Genomic DNA, 18,596 nt, shown 5'->3' with positions numbered 1-18,596 from the left:
AAAATAAAATCCTGCTCGGTCCTCCTGAATGACAGACAGTCCTGGTCTGCCACTGATGATGCGGCCCACCCCCACGACAACTTCCTTCTTCAAGGGTGGGACGGGCAGAGAGAGTTGAGAGAGTTCCAGTTCCAGCTTGAGCTTCCAGCCGCAGCCAGTCATAGACAGAGTGACAAACAGAGTCAGAGAGTTGTGGTATATATTTTAAAACAATTTTAATACCTTGGTGGTCTATATGTTTTTATATTGTACATTATATTTTACACATCACTTTATTTTATTGTATATCTTTTCATTTCATTTTTATTTTATTGCATATATCTATATTATTTTTGCTTATCAATGGGGTAGAGCGGGGGCGGGGCTAGGATGCGGCCCCACCAAATTGGTCTGCACAGGGCCCCACACTTGCTAAGACCAGCCCCGGAGGTTTTTTGACCTATGATAATACTGGAGTCTGAGATGTGCCGGTACTAAGAAATTATACTCGTTTAGAGCTGGTCTTGGAATTCACGCAGCATCGCTGGAGGAAGTTTCTCTCTGGTATACCTCAGGTTTTCAGTCAGTTCTCCTGCAGTCTCAAAACGTGGTGTGGATGGGAAAGGGTATATGGTTGCTGTCTCATTTGTACATTGCTGGTAATCTGTTATCTCCTGATGCTTTGTCTGTTTTATATATATATTTTTTGTTACATTTGTTCCCTGCGCTTTCCCACTCATGGCAGGCTCAATGCAGCTTACATGGGGCAATGGAGGGTTAAGTAACTTGCCCAGAGTCACAAGGAGCTGCCTGTGCTGGGAATCAAACTCAGTTCCCCAGGACCAAAGTCCACCACCCTAACCACTAGGCCACTCCTCCACTGTTGCTACTATTTGAGATTCTACAGATCACCAATGTGGCCGCGCAGGACGTCAGACTCACAGAAACAGAAGCCTGCGCAGCCTTCTACATGGAATAGCAACATTCCATGTAGAATCTCCAATAGTAGCAACATTCCATGTAGAATCTCCAATAGTATCTATTTTATTTTTGTTACATTTGTACCCCACGCTTTCCCACTCATGGCAGGCTCAATGCGGCTTACATGGGGCAATGGAGGGTTAAGTGACTTGCCCAGAGTCAGAAGGAGCTGCCTGTGCCTGAAGTGGGAATCGAACTCAGTTCCTCAGTTCCCCAGGACAAAAGTCCACCACCCTAACCACTAGGCTACTCCTCCACTGTTGCTACTATTTGAGATTCTACATGGAATGTTGCTATTCCATGTAGAAGTCGGCCCTTGCAGATCAATGTGGCCACGCAGGCTTCTGCTTCTGGGAGTCTGACGTCCTGCACATATGTGCAGGACGTCAGACTCACAGAAGCCTGCGCAGCCTTCTACATGGAATGTTGCTAGTGGAATAGCAACATTCCATGTAGAATCTCCAATAGTAGCAACATTCCATGTAGAATCTCAAAGAGTAGCAACATTCCATGTAGAATCTCCAATAGTATCAATTTACTTTTGTTACATTTGTACCCTGCGCTTTCCCACTCATGGCAGGCTCAATGCGGCTTACATGGGGCAATGGAGGCTAAAGTGACTTGCCCAGAGTCACAAGGAGCTGCCTGTGCCGAGAATCAAACTCAGTTCCCCAGGACCAAAGTCCACCACCCTAACCACTAGGCCACTCCTCCACTGTTGCTACTATTTGAGATTCTACAGATCACCAATGTGGCCGCGAAGGACGTCAGACTCACAGAAACAGAAGCCTGCGCAGCCTTCTACATGGAATGTTGCTAGTGGAATAGCAACATTCCATGTAGAATCTCCAATAGTAGCAACATTCCATGTAGAATCTCCAATAGTATCTATTTTATTTTTGTTACATTTGTACCCTGCGCTTTCCCACTCACGGCAGGCTCAATGTGGCTTACATGGGGCAATGGAGGGTTAAGTGACTTGCCCAGAGTCAGAAGGAGCTGCCTGTGCCTGAAGTGGGAATCCAACTCAGTTCCTCAGTTCCCCAGGACCAAAGTCCACCACCCTAACCACTAGGCCACTCCTCCACTATGATGTTCCAGTAATAGATTCTGATTCATGGAGGGGCATCTCTAACTATATTTTGTCTTTTCAAGTCTCCACTTCTATTACAACCGCCCCTTCGGATTTTATCTCTTCCTGCCTCGCCATTGCTTCCAGTAGTAAGAAGTCATCCCTATTATATAAAAAACTTCAGAATCTATACGTGGACACTGTCGCTAGGCTGCGGCAGTCCTGGGAACAAGATTTACATTTTGATGCGTCAGAATTTGACTGGTGCACCTTTTGGATTGACTCCATGCGCCCAACTAGGTCGGCGGCGATATCCCAGTCCTCATATTTTGTATTTCACCGAGCCTACTGGACCCCTGCTCGAGTAGCAAGGATTACTAAGACTACTACCTTCAAATGTTGGTCTTGTCAGGAGACAGATGGATCCTTGGCGCATATGTTTTTTTTCTGCAAAAACGTTTGAGCATACTGGGGACTTATTTGGGCGAAATTGTGTATTATTTTTCATCTGCCCGAGACTGCAGCAATCTCCTATGAGGTTGTGATACTGCGTGGCCCTTTCCCTACTATTTCCCTTCTTGAGTCAGATAAGAAACTGTTTAATATTCTGTTAGCTGTCGCTTTGCATTTAATTGTTACACATTGGAAAAATAATGCGCATCTGAATTATAACGAATGGTGGAGTTACGTATGTGTGATCCGAAAATATGAAGCACTTCTTGCCCATAAGCATCACAGAGTGCAGTCTGTCTTGAAGACCTGGGCTCGCCTAGACTTATTTTGTCAGGCATCTCGTAGTACTACTTGATCTTGGCCTCTAGGTATTGTCCTGGAACGTATAGGTATTTGCAGCTGGAAGCCATATTTTTTTTTTCCCATTCTTTTTGTTGTGTTGTTTGCTTTTGTGTATACTTTTCTGTTGTATTTTGAAAACCTTTAATAAAATATGATACAAAAAAAAAAAAGAAAGAAATTATACTCGCTGCCGTGCCGAGACTTTTGAGGTGTTTGTTCTCTATTAATTGCATTTAAGACTTTAAGTTTCACGGTGTGAATGAAGAGTTTTCAGTCAAGCCAAGGATTTTTCAGCTTTTGATATTGTTTACACCAGGGGCGTATCTGGACTCCGGCGGTAGGGGGGGCCAGAGCCAGAGGGAGGGGGCACATTTTAGCCCCCACCGCCACCAATGACTCTCTCCACCCCGCTCCCGCCGCCAACCCTCCCCCGCTGCCGTTGCTTACCTTTGCTGGCGGGGGGCCCCAACCCCCACCAGCCGAGGTCCGCTTCCACCTGCCGCTGCCTTAAAAACTACTTCTTCAGCCGGTGGGGGACCCCAAACCCCCGCCAGCCGCCCCGAGGTGTTTAAAATTCATCTTCGGCCTCCGTGGCCGTGCTGCTGTTGATAGGAGCTGTTGAATCCACTTCGGAGTCTGACGTCGCAGCACGTACAACGTCCAACGACGTCAAACTCCGAAGTGGATTCAACAGCTCCTATCAACAGCAGCACGGCCACGGAGGCCGAAGATGAATTTTAAACACCTCGGGGCGGCTGGCGGGGGTTTGGGGTCCCCCGCCGGCTGAAGAAGTAGTTTTTAAGGCAGCGGCAGGTGGAAGCGGACCTCGGCTGGCGGGGGTTGGGGTCCCCCGCCAGCAAAAGTAAGCAACGGCAGCAGGGGAGGGTTGATGGCGGTAGGGGGGGGTCCAGGGCAAAATCTGCGGGGGCCCAGGCCCCTGAGGCCCCATGCAGATACGCCCCTGGTTTACACAAGTGACTTTTGCTGAATAGGTGTCCAGGAATATTTTGAACAGGTGGCAGCCTCAGCCATTTCTTAATGTACACCTGGCATGATGAGAGAAGATGTGAGGGAGACACTGTATGAAGAAGAGGCTGAGGCTGCAGCAACAGGCCGGGACCCATGGGATGCAAATTCAAGTCCTGCTTCTGCTGCTAACACAGGGATTCAGTGCAGCCATGTGTTACTCTGATATACATTGCAGGGAAACAGAGAAACACAGATGAGGCTTTCAAGCAGATCCTAATGACAGGGAGAAGAAGCTGAAGGTTAGGGAGGTGTTACCACACTGGAAGGCAGAGAGCCACGCCTAAGCCAGACTGAACCCACAGCAGACTGTGCAGCTGGCATAGTGCCATGAAACACGAGAGCCCTGGGGCACTGAGACACAACACTCAGCTGGATCCTCTCCCCAAAGCATGATCTGAAATGGAAAGAACCTCCCCATACTTACGAAATTGTTTTGCAGTTAAGGATTTTCCTGAGCACAACAGTGCAGTGACAGAGAGGAAGTGTCCTGTGGCTGAGTGAGGAGGATCTGAAGCTCACATTTAAACCAGCATCTGGGGCCCAGCCATATTTCTCAGAAACTCGGGGTAAGATATAATACCAGCTCCTCACTGTTAATCAGTTTAATGTGTGTTTTTGACAGGCAGAGGCGTGTCCATGGGGGAGGGGAGGGGGCTTCGGAGTAAATTTTCTCCTTTCCTTCTCCCCCCCCCCCTTCTCTTCCCCACCCTGGGGTAACCTTTATCTGCTCTCATTCCTGTAAGAACATGTAGAGGTCCCCCTCCCCCTCCTGTGTAATTCAGAAACATGTGTGTAAGTAACACTCTGTGGTGCCCTTGCTCTGAAGGGGAAGCCCGGGTGTGGTCTGTTCTCTTCCAGGGCTTGGACTAGTGGTCTTTTAACCAGAATATATTAAAAGGTCCTCTGGCCCTTCCTTTCTCACTGAAGGAATCTTCCACTGTTTTAGGAATAATTATTGACTCGCTTAACTCTTCAAGCACATAGTTCAGCAGTATCTAAGAAATCTTTTGCTGTTTAGGAAAGATTCAGTTACTTCATCCTTATCTAAAACAAACAAACAAACAAACAAACAATAAATAAAAACCAACAACAAAAACCCCAAACCAAACCTCTTCCAATGCCGGGACCCCAAAGATGTAAATGGACCCCAGGGTGGACATCCAGGGGATAAGGTAAGAGGTCCTTGGGCCTTACATTTAACTTAATTTAGCTTTATTTTTTAGCTTTTTGTAACGTTATTTTTTGGGCCTTCCCTGTATTCTTAAAAAATTTAATTTTTATGGTCAGGGGGTCCAGAGGGTCCCTTAAAGTGGGCTAGACCCTTAAAAATTTTTTAATATGTATTATTAGTAGTTTTTTTTGGAAATTTTGGGTGCGGAGCGCCTTGCGCTGCTCTGGTTGCGTATTTTTGAATTCTGATGACGGCATATGTGAGCGCATATGTTGTTTAACAGGTGTGGAAATTTTGGTTAAGTTTTGTTGAACTTTAATGGTGGTTTTGAGTCAAAATAGTGTGAAATGGTGTCTTTAAGGAGTGTTACAAAATTTAAAACATGGACTGTAATCTGTAAATTGTGATCTGGACAATCGGGGCTGGGAGGCGGGGCTGGTGGTTGGGAGGTGGGGTTGGTGGTTGGGAGGCGGGGATAGTGCTGGGCAGACTTATAGGGTCTGTGCCAGAGCTGGTGGATGGGAGGCGGGGCTGGTGGTTGGGAGGCGGGGATAGTGCTGGGCAGACTTATACGGTCTATGCCAGAGCTGGTGGTGGGAGGCGGGGCTGGTGGTTGGGAGGCGGGGATAGTGCTGGGCAGACTTATACGGTCTGTGCCCTGAAGAGGATAGGTACAAATCAAAGTAGGGTATACACAAAAAGTAGCACATATGAGTTATCTTGTTGGGCAGACTGGATGGACCGTGCAGGTCTTTTTCTGCCGTCATCTACTATGTTACTATGTAACATTTATTGCTCACAATTGCCAATGTCCAGTCAACAGTATATATATTGTATTTCTTCACCAACTATATACTTCAATGTTATTCAAAAAAATCTTCAGCAGTCAATATCTTCTTATAACATTTATATACTTTTATAGAATGCCTCAGTGATGTCCGTCGTCCACCACCCTTGTAGGCTTTATGTGGCGACAAATATTAACATCAACCTCTTCATTGGCCTGATTTTCTCTTTATTTATTTTTTAAAAAAACAGTATAGCAATACTTATATAAATACAATCAGCGGTTGCAACTTCGGAGATATGAGACCGTAGTACTGGCTTCAAGTCAGCGGATTATGTTTTGGCATCTCTGATTTAGCTGTTTTTTTTTCAGATCAAATAAATCCTCCATATATTTATTGACAGGACATTCTCCATTTGCCCCATGTTTGGTAGCAAAGGACTTTTGTATAGCCCCTGAAGCAGCCCAGTTGGGCGAAACACGGCCTGTGTCGGGCTGATTGTATTTATATAAGTATTGCTTATACTGTTTTTTTTAAAAATAAATTACGTTTTACTTTTAAACGATCTGCTCTTTTTCATTTTCCACCTTGGAGTTTGCAGACCGTCTGCCTTTGTGCTTTCTTGGGCCCTGATTTTCTATTTTACAGGCTATTTAAACTATAGTTTATAGAAAACTTTTTCACTTATCTTAGTTATTCTGTCGGACTCGGGGGTATCACTGCCCGACGTGCATGTTTCGCTTGCATCGGCAAGCTGTCTCAAGGACCTACCCCCCCCCCCGTAGTCTTCCTAGCGCCAGGTCTACCATAGTATTCCTTAGTACTTGAAGCGGCCAATTATTGAGTGTGTAACATTTATTGATCATTAAAAGGGCAATTCTGGAACCTGTGTGGTAAATGTACCAAATACTGGTACTTTCAGGGGTAAGAGACACACTTATGCACATGAGTGGCAGAAAAATGTCTACGCACTCTTCTGGAACTGCACGCATTCGCGGCAAAGTGTGGAAGTGCAAGGGGGGGGGGGGAGTCACGGGGGTGGTTGCATGTGTGGGGCTCCCATGTACGCAAGTAACTTTCAGAGTGCTGTCAGGTACAGGTGCCCCTGAGCTGCTCGTGCTCCTCCCATGGCCAGCGCCCCCCTCTTCCGTTGTGCGCTAAAATATTTACGCACACACCTGTACAGAATATCTCTTAGCAAGTTGGCGTACATAAATCTGAACTCTTACCGATTAATGTCACTATTTGCAGAATGTTTGCGCCTACTTCTAGGTGTGTTTAGGTGAGGCCCCCGAGAGGAGTCACGAGATATGGGGATAATTCACGTACGTGCATTGAAAAGCTCCTGTACATGGATCTGTTTTAGTTGCGACTATTGACACATGAATGTCTATTATTATCTTTATAAAATAGCCCCACTGCGGCGCTGACTTGACCAATTGTGTTATAAAATGACATGGCCACTGTTGGAAGCAGGATCCTGGGTTGGATGGACCATTGCTTTGCCCCAGTATAGCAATTGTTATGTTCAATCAATTAGGCGGAACTGGCCTGATGCTGCTATCGGGATACTATGAGGCTCATTTTCGAAAGAGAAAAACGTCTAAAAAGTGGCAGAAGGCAGAGTTTGGACATTTTTCTCACAAAAACGTCCAAATCAGTATTTTTGAAACCTATTTTTCAGACGTTTTTCTTTGCTGCCCTTCTGCAGTGTGTCCATATCTCAAGAGGGCATGTCAGGGGAGTGTTTAGTGAGGGATTTGGATGTTTCTAATACTTGGACTTTTTCCAGCCATAATGGAACAAAGCAAAGCCGTTCAGGGCTAAAACTAAGACGTTTTGAGCTAGACCTGTTTTTATAACATAGTAACATAGTAGATGACGGCAGAAAAAGACCTGCACGGTCCATCCAGTCTGCCCAACAAGATAACTCATATTTGCTACTTTTTGTGTATACCCTACTTTGATTTGTACCTGTCCTTTTCAGGGCACAGACCGTATAAGTCTGCCCAGCACTATCCCCACCTCCCAACCACCAGCCCCGCCTCCCACCACCGGCTCTGGCACAGACTGTATAAGTCTGCCCAGCACTGTCCCCACCTCCCAACCACCAGCCCTGCCTCCCACCACCGGCTCTGGCACAGACTGTATAAGTCTGCCCAGCACTGTCCCCACCTCCCAACCACCAGCCCCGCCTCCCACCACTGGCTCTGGCACAGACCGTATAAGTCTGCCCAGCACTATCCCCGCCTCCCAACCACCTGCCCCGCCTCCCGATCTTGACTAAGCTCCTGAGGATCCATTCCTTCGGCACAGGATTCCTTTATGCTTATCCCACGCGTGTTTGAATTCTGTTACCGTTTTCATTTCCACCACCTCCCGCGGGAGGACATTCCAAGCATCCACCACTCTCTCCGTGAAAAAATACTTCCTGACATCTTTTTTGAGTCTGCCCCCCTTCAATCTCATTTCATGTCCTCTCGTTCTACCGCCTTCCCATCTCCGGAAAAGGTTCGTTTGCGGATCAATACCTTTCAAATATTTGAACGTCTGTATCATATCACCCCTGTTTCTCCTTTCCTCCAGAGTATACATAACAAGGCACAAAATGGTGCCCTAAATGACCAGATGACCACTGGAGGGAATCAGGGGTGAGCCCCTAATACCCTCCCCAGTAGTCACTGACCCCCTCCCACCCCCCCAAAAATGTGAATAAAAATATGACTGACCAGCCTCTATGACAGACTTAGATGTTACAGCCAGGTCTAGAGCATAACATAACATTTTTTTTAAAGGTTTAACAATCTTTATTCAGGATCAAGAAAGCTTAACAACATAAAGCTGCTGAACAGCAAATCTAAGCAAACACATCAAGCAGATACATAGCAACTAGCAAGCAAAACAGAACAATAAACAAGAACCCAATTACACAAGATCCTTGTTTTTTATGTATACAACTAGTAAAAAAGGCCCATTTCTGGAACGAATGAAACGGGCGCTAGCAAGGTTTTCCTGGGAGTGTGTATGTTTGAGAGAGAGAGAGCCAGAGTGAATGTGCGGGTGTGTGACAGAGTGAGACTGTCTGTGTGACAGTGTGTGTGTGAGAATGAGAGTGTGTGACAGGGCCCCCTCCCCTGTTCCTAATGCCCCTCACCCCGTTCCCTCCCCTCCTTTTCCTCCTCCTTCCCACACTTTAGGTTCCTTAAGGCTTTCAAAAGTCTAGGTACCCCCGTGGCCCTAACGCCCAGTATCCGGATACCCGACCACTTTCCTCCTCACCCCTCCCCCAAGATGTAATACTTTCACGTCCTTCATTTTTTTTTTTTAAGTGTCCTATCTACCCTTTGTTCAAATGCCCGGCATTCAGATTGTGTTCCTCTCGTAAATTTTCATTTCTTTCATTCATTCAGAACTTGCTCCCCCCCCCCCCCCCCCCGAACACTTTTGGTTCCTTCAGTCTTTTAAAACTGTCCTATGTACTCTGTGTGCTAATGGCCAGCATTGAGATTGTTTTCCTGTCCCAAAGTTGCATGTCTTTCAGTCATTCACAACTCCCCCCCCCCCTTCTCCAGTTTAACACTTTTGTTTCCTTCAGTCTTTTAAAACTCTCCTATCTACCCTGTGTCCTAATGGCCAGCATTCAGATTGTGTTCCTCTCATAAATTTTCATTTCTTTCATTCATTCATTCAGAACTTCCCCCCCCCCCCCCCCCCCGAACACTTTTGGTTCCTTTAGAGGCATATTTTCAAAGCACTTTGGGAGGCTAAGTTCCATAGGTTTCTATGGAACTTTGGGAGGCTAAGTGCTTTGAAAATGAGCCTCTTAGTCTTTTAAAACTCTCCTATGTACCCTGTGTGCTAATGGCCAGCATTGAGATTGTTTTCCTGTCCCAAATTTGCATGTCTTTCAGTCATTCACAACTCCCCCCTCCCCCCATTTAACACTTTCGGTTCCTTCAGTCTTTTAAAACTCTCCTATCTACCCTGTGTCCTAATGGCCAGCATTCAGATTGTTTTCCTTTCCCAAATGTTCATGTCTTTCAGTCGTTCAGAACTCCCCCCTCCCCCCATTTAACACTTTCGGTTCCTTCAGTCTTTTAAAACTCTCCTATCAACCCTGTGTCCTAATGGCCAGCACTCAGATTGTTTTGCTTTGCCAAATTGTCTGTCACTGAGGTCACTGAGGTCAGTGCTTGCCTGCCTAGCAGACCACTTCCGGCAGGCACGGTCCCAAGCACATCCTGTTGGAAGTGAGAATTATTATATAGGATGACCCTTCCTTGACCTCCCACCCCACCACTCCATTTGCCATTCAATTGTGTCAAATATTCAGTCACCCCCCCCCCCCCCCCCTCTCTCCCGAAACCCTTGCCCTATCATACTGTTAAGACGGCCGGAGTTTGGATTCTTATAACTGCAGGCCATCTGAAGAAAAACATCCATTGCTTCAATTCCTCCCTCCCTTACCCAATCTATGAACCCCAAAACAATCTTTTAGGTAAGAATACCTGCTCATGGAACACTCTGAAACGTGTTCAGTATAGCACTTCGGGCTTTATTTATTTGTTGCAATTGTATCCCACATTTTCCCACCAATTTGCAGGCTCAATGTGGCTTACATTATGCCGTGATGGCGATCGCTATTTCCGGATAGAGAAATACAAGCGATATTACATTAAGGTGTATAAATGGTAAAGTAGAATACAAAGTGATATTACATTGAAGTTCCTAAATGATAGAGTGAATATAGATAGATGGGAGATAGTGTGCAAATAACAGTTCCAAATAGATATGAAAGCCCTCCGCCCAGGGGTGTGCTGGTAAATTTTTAACAACAGGCTCTTTCTCCAGACGTAGCCAGCTCTGCAGTTGGAAGGGCCAGGGGTGGCCGGGTGGGGGAGCAACACTTGCCTCTCTCTCCTCCCTCCCTTCGTGCGGGCACTCTAGGCATACCTTTGCTGGCAACCAATAAATGGACTGCCACCACTCCCAACGTCTTGCTCTGAGCAGCATGCTGAAACTTCTCACACATGCTGGAGAAGTCCCAGCCTGCTGCTCAGAGCTGGAAACAAGGAGCGGGGAGCAGCAGCAATCTCTTTACTTGGCTGGCAGGGCTCAGCGTCCCCACCAGCAAAGTAAAAGAGAATTCAGCAGGGGGCCCAAGCCCACATTTTGGGAGCCAGTTGTTAAAGTAGCCATGGAGGGCCCTACTTTAACAACCAGCTCCCAAAATTCTTAAAAACTTAACAACCGGCTCTTGTGAGCCTGTGAGAGCCTGCTCCAGCACACCACTGCCTCCGCCCCTTTGGAGAACCCCCTGTAGCTCTTGCCTCCCATAACATGAGAGCATGTAATCTATTTCTCCAGTTCCAGAATGAAGGAGGTTCTGCATGTACCCAATGCTTGAGTATACATTTCTTCCCCACCGCATTATACACCTAATCCCCCTTAACTGCAGACATAGGAGAAATTGTCACCAAAATGACCTTCCTTTGCCTCCACTGAACCCACCCCCCACTTCTAAAACGAACACATCACAAAGCAACCCTCCCTTGCCGCATCATCATTCCCAGTAGTGGATGGACAAACATTTGTCAATATCCCCTCCCCTTAGGTCCCTTAGCATGTCCCCCTCATTCAATTTCAGCCTCAGGTATAAGGCCCTAATGGACCCCCATTTCTGAGTCAATCCAATCTGATCCTGTCCCATTATGAAATCCACCTATGCTGATGTAAGCGCTTCTTACTTTCTTCACCATCCCTCCCCCCAGGCAGATGCCTAGTTTTCCTGATCAGGGGAGCCAACTATTCAGAATTATTGGGAATGATAAGCCCAGTGGCAATAACTCCTCCATGGGCACATACAAGGAATTCTCTTAATATTATTATTTATTGCATTTGTATCCCACATTTTCCCACCTCTTTGCAAGCTCAATGTGGCTTACAATACATCATGAATAGTTGAGATATATGAGAAATAAACATTTAGTATTACAGAAGGCTCTTGGGTAACATGATAATGATAAAGTGTGATGTTAATATAACTAACAAATAGAAAGACAATTCTGGGTATGTATGAAGGAGTTCATATTTGTTGGTCTTTGTGGTATGCCTTGTCAAAGAGATGGGTCTTCAATAGTTTGTGGAAGTTAGTTGGTTCATAGATGGATTTTAAGTTGCGCGGCAGCGCGTTCCAGAATTGTGTGCTCAAGTAGGAAAAGGTTGACGCGTGCATTAGTTTGTATTTTAGCCCTTTGCAGTTGGGGAAATGAAGGTTGAGAAATGTGCGGGATGATGTCTTAGCATTCCTAGGTGGTAAGTCTATCAGGTCTGACATGTAGGCTGGAGCATCTCCACAAATGATTTTGTGGACTAGGGTACATATTTTGAACGTGATGTGTTCTTTAAGAGGGAGCCAATGCAGCTTTTCTCGCAGGGGTTTGGCACTCATATTTTGGTTTACCGAATATATATATATTTTTTTGTTACATTTGTAACCCGCGCTTTCCCACTCATGGCAGGCTCAATGCGGCTTACATGGGGCAATGGAGGGTTAAGTGACTTGCCCAGAGTCACAAAGAGCTGCCTGTGCCGAAGTGGGAATCAAACTCAGTTCCTCAGTTCCCCAGGACCAAAGTCCACCACCCTAACCACTAGGCCAGACAGCTGCTGTATTCTGGGCTATCTGAAATTTCTTGATTATTTGTTCTTTGCAGCCAGCATAGAGTGCGTTGCAGTAGTCTAGATGACTAAGTACCATTGATTGTACCAGGCCTCGGAATACAGTCCTTGGGAAGAAAGGTCTTACTCTTTTTAGTTTCCACATTGAGTGGAACATCTTCTTGGTTGTGTTTTTCGCGTGATTCTCAAGTGTTAGGTGTCGATCAATGGTGACTCCAAGAATGATGATAGGGCAGGCCCTCCCTCTTCTGGGCTCACTCAAAAGCTCTTACACTACCCTATGACATCACCAAGGGAAATACCCCCTTCTTAGCTGTATTACAAAAGCCTCCTCCCACATGCCCAACTCAATAAAGGACAGGTGCTGAATAATTCATCCACCCCTGTTGGCAAAGGGAATTTTGGTGACCCTGTCACACAAACCTGATATCTCAAGGTTTTTTTGCGATTAGTTTTACAGCCTACCTGTATGAAAGGGACTAGCAACACAGCATATCTACTTGGGAAATCAGCTCGTATGTTTACGTACAGATTTAGACCAGGCACTCCTTACATCTGGCTGGCTGTTTCTTCCTACCTAGTTTTGTGGAGAAAGGTTAATTACTTCTTCCGCCTCAAGTCTGGCTTTGGACACGTCCTAGTACAGAATCCATACTCACACCATTGCTTAGTGATATTCAAAGAGTTCTTGATCCGGTGAGTTGGCTTCATTTTTCTTTTAGCAAAGTTAACCAAAAGTATTGTAAGAGTATTTATAATATATATTGTTCCAAGACTGCTTCATATTTAACTGCCTATAGGTGGTTGGCGTGTTGGCAAATTGCCGACCACTGTTTAAGGATGAATGACTGTAACCTGCACAGAGTGGCAGGTGTGGCTCTGGTCGCCCCGTTGGGCAGACTGGATGGACTGTGCAGGTGGTTATCTGCCGTCATTTACTATGTTACTTTGATATCTTTGTGAGTTCACCTCTGCATTACTAGCTTTCTTTGGGCCCTTTTACAAAACGTTCCATTACGTGGGTCTTTCCCACGAGCTAAGGCCACTTTTTCCACAGCCGTAAAATGACAGATGTTCTATTTTTGGCATTACTGGTCATTTTGAGAGTGTGGGGCCCTTCCCACCACCCATTTTGTAGGGGATAAGGGCTCATGTGCTAATTATCATGTCCACTCTCCACGCCCGCTTGGTCAAAAATTTTAAATGTATTTTTTTAGTGTGTGGGCCGCACGTGCACATTGGGATTTTACTGCGGGATGCCTCGTTGTGCCCCGTGGTGAGCATCGGTTAGTGCTTACCACAGCTTGGTAAAAGGACCTCTTAGTTTCAGAATGGATACTCTTTCACTGATCCCTGTTAGAGACTGGTGGGTTTCGTTTTTATATGTAGCATTCCATCTTAATTGAGGTACTTGTAGTATACTGTTAAAGTATAAAGTATAGAGGTGTGGTAGCCGTGTTAGTCCACTCTTAAAGGTTATCAATAGAAATCAAACAAAATAAAACATGGAAAAGAAAATAAGATGATACCTTTTTTATTGGACATAACTTAATACATTTCTTGATTAGCTTTCGAAGGTTGCCCTTCTTCCTCAGATCGGAAATAAGCAAATGTGGTAGCAGATAGCATATATGAGAGAAACATCAAAGCATCACTTTGACTGTCTGACAGAGTGGGAGGGTGGGGGTGGGTAGGAGGTATGCATGGGGACATCAAAGCATTTCATTGATATTCTAACAGGATGGGTGTTGGTAGGTGAGAGGAGGGTAATAAACAGAGAAATAAACAGAGAAATACAAGACCAGAACACTGCACCAGTGATTTCACAGTAAGAATACTGAAAGGTAATTTTAAAACAATACAGGAACATAAGACCTTTGAAATAAGAATGATTGAATATTTTGACACCCAACAAACAGGACTTAATAAGGATCTGGGTTTTCTAACTCATTATAAAACATAAAGCTGTATTTCACACAACAAGGGCAGCAGCGTAAGCAATGCAGTGGGAACTAGAACATCAATATTGGAAAACTAAACAAGCCGGATTAGAACAGATCAGCCCTACATAGACATTCAGTGTTAACAGAATACCTGGTCTTTCACACATACAGAACACGGATAGATCCTCACCAGGTATAGAATAAGTAACCATGAACTAAAAATAGAAATATGTAGACAAAAATACAAATACTTATGGATTACAGCAATATAACTAGGCATACCTCAGATGTACAGTCATATGTAAAGTATTTAAATTTTCTTCAATCTATATTCTTAAAAATATGATTTTAAGAACTTCTGAAATTAAACCAAACCCCCAAGAAACTAGACTCTCCAATGCAACACTAAAATATGTGCCAAATATAAAGATAGCAGATGTAAATTTGGAAATATGACAAATTAACAAATAAAAATAAAGCAAAAACATGGAAGTAAAGCAATATCTTTTTATTGGACCAACGAAATACATTTTTCAATTAGCTTTCAGAGGCCAAAACCTCCTTCCTCAGATCAGGACAATATACTGCTGTTCTGACCTGACGAAGGAGGCTTTGATCTCCGAAAACTAGTAAAAAAACAAAAAACAAAAAGTATTAGGTTAGTCTAATAAAATGGTATCAACTTATTTCCATTTTTTTGTTTTATGCTTATAAGAGTGGAATAACATTATTAACACACTACTTTATCCTAAATTAAAAATACATTTTTTCTACCTTTGTTGTCTGGCCATTTAATTTTTCTAATTGTGTAGGTCTCAGTTCTGCATTCTGCTTTCCTCTATCATCTCTTAACTGAAATGCAAGGATTTCTTGTCCTTTTTCTCTCTTCTCTTGTTTTGTTCACATCCTCCACTACATCCATCTCCAGCATTGATATTTTCCTTTCAGCTTCCTTCCATGTATTTTTAGCCATTTTTCATTCATTCTTACTAGTCTTCAATTTTCCTCTTTTTACTGAATCTACCTAGAGCTTTCCATCTTTTCCCTTCCTTTTATTTCTCAGTCTCATTAACTCTATTCTGTTCCTCTTCCATCTAGTGTATCCTTCTCTCTCCCCATTCATCCAGTGCCCCCCACTGTCCCATTCCAACCAGTGTGTCTCCTTCCTCCCCCTTCTGAGTGTCTCCTTTTCTCTGTCTCCCCCTTTCAATCCAGTATGTCCTCTTTGCCTCCCCCTTTCAACCAGCATGTCCCCTCTCTCACATCTTTCATCCAGTGTTTTCCCTCTTTCTTCCCTCCATCCAACATCTCCCACTCCTTCCCCCTTCCATTCAGTGTTTTTTCTCTCTCTCTTCATCCTTCCATCCAGTCTCTCTCTGTCTCTCTCTCTCTTGTATTAACATCTTTCCTCTTCCCCTTCTCCTTCACTCTACCGGAACCTAAGTGGCTGCTGCATTTCAGGGACCAGCCGCAGAACAGGCATTCTGCATAGGCGCACCTTCTGACTCTGCTGCTCTCAGTCGCCGGGAGAGGAAATGACATTGGGGAGGGGGAGAGGCTGGCAAAGTTGGCAGCTGCGTGTATATAGGATGTGATCCTGCAGCTTGCTTGTGTTTTGCTGGTACTTCTAAACTGTGTCGGGTCTTTGTCACATTAAAGGACTACATTTTTCTCAATCCTGAAGGCCCAGTGCTTGCTTTTTTTTGTTTGACTTCTAAACTGGCAACAGTGGCAGAATTAGCAATGGGAGAAGTCATGGTTGGGGCTGGGGAGGCGTGGAGGGACATTTTCGAAACGTCCAAGTTGCGATTTGTTCGTCTTTGCAAAACATCGAAATCCAGGGGTGGTGAAACCCATATTTTCGAAAAAAGATGGATGTCCATCTTTCGTTTCAAAATACCATCAGAGACATCCAAATCCTTAAATTTGCCTAGATTTGGACGTCCTTGGATCTGGACGTTTCTGACTTTTGTTGATTTTCGTAGCCAAAAACGTCCAAATGCAAGCCATTTAGACGTGGGAGGAGCCACCATTTCTAGTGCACTGCTCCCTCTGACATGCCAGGATCTTGCTTCCAAACAGTGGCTACCCAAATCGTGGCAACACTCCATACTACAAATCCCAGGGCAAGCAGTTGCTTCCCATGTCTGTCTTAATAGGATGACCCGACACGACTTGTGTTTCGGCCGAACAGGCCTGCTTCAGGGGTCTAGGAAAATGTCATGCAATACTTATTCCTAGCTTAGTCGTCAAGGGATTGAACTTCCACTCATTGGTCACTCAGAAGGAGGTACAAACAGTGTCGGACACAAATGCAACAGTGAGTGCTGTATCTGTACGCAAAAAAGGTGCCACCAGAATACTTCTCATAGAAGAATTTACAAGGACACATCAGAACACATATAACACGTTCAGACTTTTAAAGGTAAGGATGATGGAGCGACAATGAATTTAATACTCAGATGCCTACAGGTCTCATTAGTGACATTGACATATCCACTGTTCTGTTTGTGTCAATTCGTTATGCACATAGGATTTCACGCATCTTAAGACTGGCAAAGTGTATCTTATTAATCATTGTTCTAGCTGTAATTCTGCACACGTTATCCGAAATTCTTATCCTGGCAGCTTGTTTTTAAAACAATCATGTCCTTCGAGGATATGCCAGTGTTTTCTTTCAACACTTTTTTAAATATCTGTGGCAAGAACCTGAGAAAGGCTGAGAGAACAGACCAGATTCAACTTGTAGCTCTGACTCTGTTTAGCAGCTTCTTCTCTGCCTCTGCCAAGTCTTTCTCTGAAACGTTTCAACATCTCCTTAGACTGTACTTCAAATTCTCTAAGATCGCCACATAATCATCTCAGCCTTATATGGCAGATGTTTCTTCACAGATATCATAATGTAAAAGATGGGGGGGGGTTTATCACTAGGGTTCCTGTACAAAGCTGTACTGAAACTTTATGATTTCTTCCTATTTTTGATCCTTGTCCTATTATTAGGTTTCGATTTTACCTCATTTTATTGTATTTACTAGTAAAAAAGGCCCGTTTCTGTTTTAAAGGAAACAGGCGCTAGCAAGGTTTTCCTCAGAGTGTGTATGTTTGACAGAGTGTGTGTGAGAGTGACTGTGTGAGAGAGAGTGAATGTGCAAGTGTGTGTGTGTGTGACAGAGAGAGAGAGAGTGAGACTGGGTGCGAGTGTGTGTGTGAGAATGAGAGTATGTGCCAGGGTTCCCCCTCCCTCCCAGTTCCAGGGTCATCGTCCCCACCCCGGTCTGTCTCCCAGTTGCAGGGTCCCCCCTCCCTCCCTCCCAGTTGCAGGGTCTGTCTGTCTCCCCCCTCCTTTTGTCCTCCACGTTTTAAGGAACTGTGTATCCAGTTGAAACAGCTTTAGACTTGTTTCAGATGGAACAACAATTTAAAAACGACAATGTGAAGCAGAAGCTCCTAGGTTTGCTTGTTTTGAGTGCATACCAATGACGGCTGTGTAGGGGAGTGGAAACAGAGATTAACCAATGGGCTTCCTTGCTTACCGTAGACTTGCTTTGCTCACTTCCACTCCTGTCTATTAAACGTTCTGCAGCATCTCATAGGTTGCTTGCTTTGTTTTGAGTGAACGGGGATGTCGGGGTGACGGCTGCGCTGGAGTCGGACCCGCTGCTCTTTCCCTCCCCCTCTTCGCCATTGGACCCCTCCCCCGTCCTCACCCGCCTCCTCCACATTGGACACTCGCTGTCTAACCGCCCTCCCTCTTCGTCCTCTCCGAGAGTCCGAATCCGGACTTGGAGAGGGAGGGCGGCGGCGGTTTTTTGAGGGCGGTTAGTGTGCGCGGGTGGTTTGGGAGGTTGGCAGCCAGTCTCGAGCGATTCCTAGGCAGGGGGAGGAGTATACTCATCCCCCTGCCTGGGTCGGTGTTTGCTGCTGGATGGGTCGCGGTTTGTTGCTGGGTGTCGGGCTGGTGACTTCACCCGAGGCGCAGCCAATCAGTGGCACTTCATTGGATTCGATGAGCTGTGTGGGATTCATGAAGTCAGTTTGGTCTACCGCACGTAGCAGACCACCTCCATTGGAAGCCACGGTCCCAGGCAGCTTCAGAACATTGGAGGTGAGAATTATTATATAGGATGTTTGTTCTTGGTTATTTTACTATTGTTATG

General features: G+C 45.2%; 1 protein-coding gene across 2 annotated transcripts in view; it reads left to right on the top strand.

Moving 5' to 3' along the window:
- The first annotated feature begins 4,196 nt into the window (after nucleotides 1-4,196).
- The window catches only part of LOC115468271 (ecto-ADP-ribosyltransferase 5-like), a 106,129-nt gene continuing 91,729 nt past the window's right edge, over nucleotides 4,197-18,596 (top strand). For both annotated transcript variants that reach the window (XM_030199855.1, XM_030199853.1), the window contains exon 1: nucleotides 4,197-4,422. The gene's annotated coding sequence lies outside the window, so the exon portion shown is untranslated. The remainder of the gene's footprint in view (nucleotides 4,423-18,596) is intronic.

This window comes from Microcaecilia unicolor, chromosome 4 (assembly GCF_901765095.1).
Source record: "Microcaecilia unicolor chromosome 4, aMicUni1.1, whole genome shotgun sequence".
Lineage (NCBI taxonomy): Eukaryota > Metazoa > Chordata > Amphibia > Gymnophiona > Siphonopidae > Microcaecilia > Microcaecilia unicolor.
The sequence above is the reverse complement of the archived record's forward strand: the minus strand, read 5'-3'. Positions and strand labels throughout refer to the sequence as shown.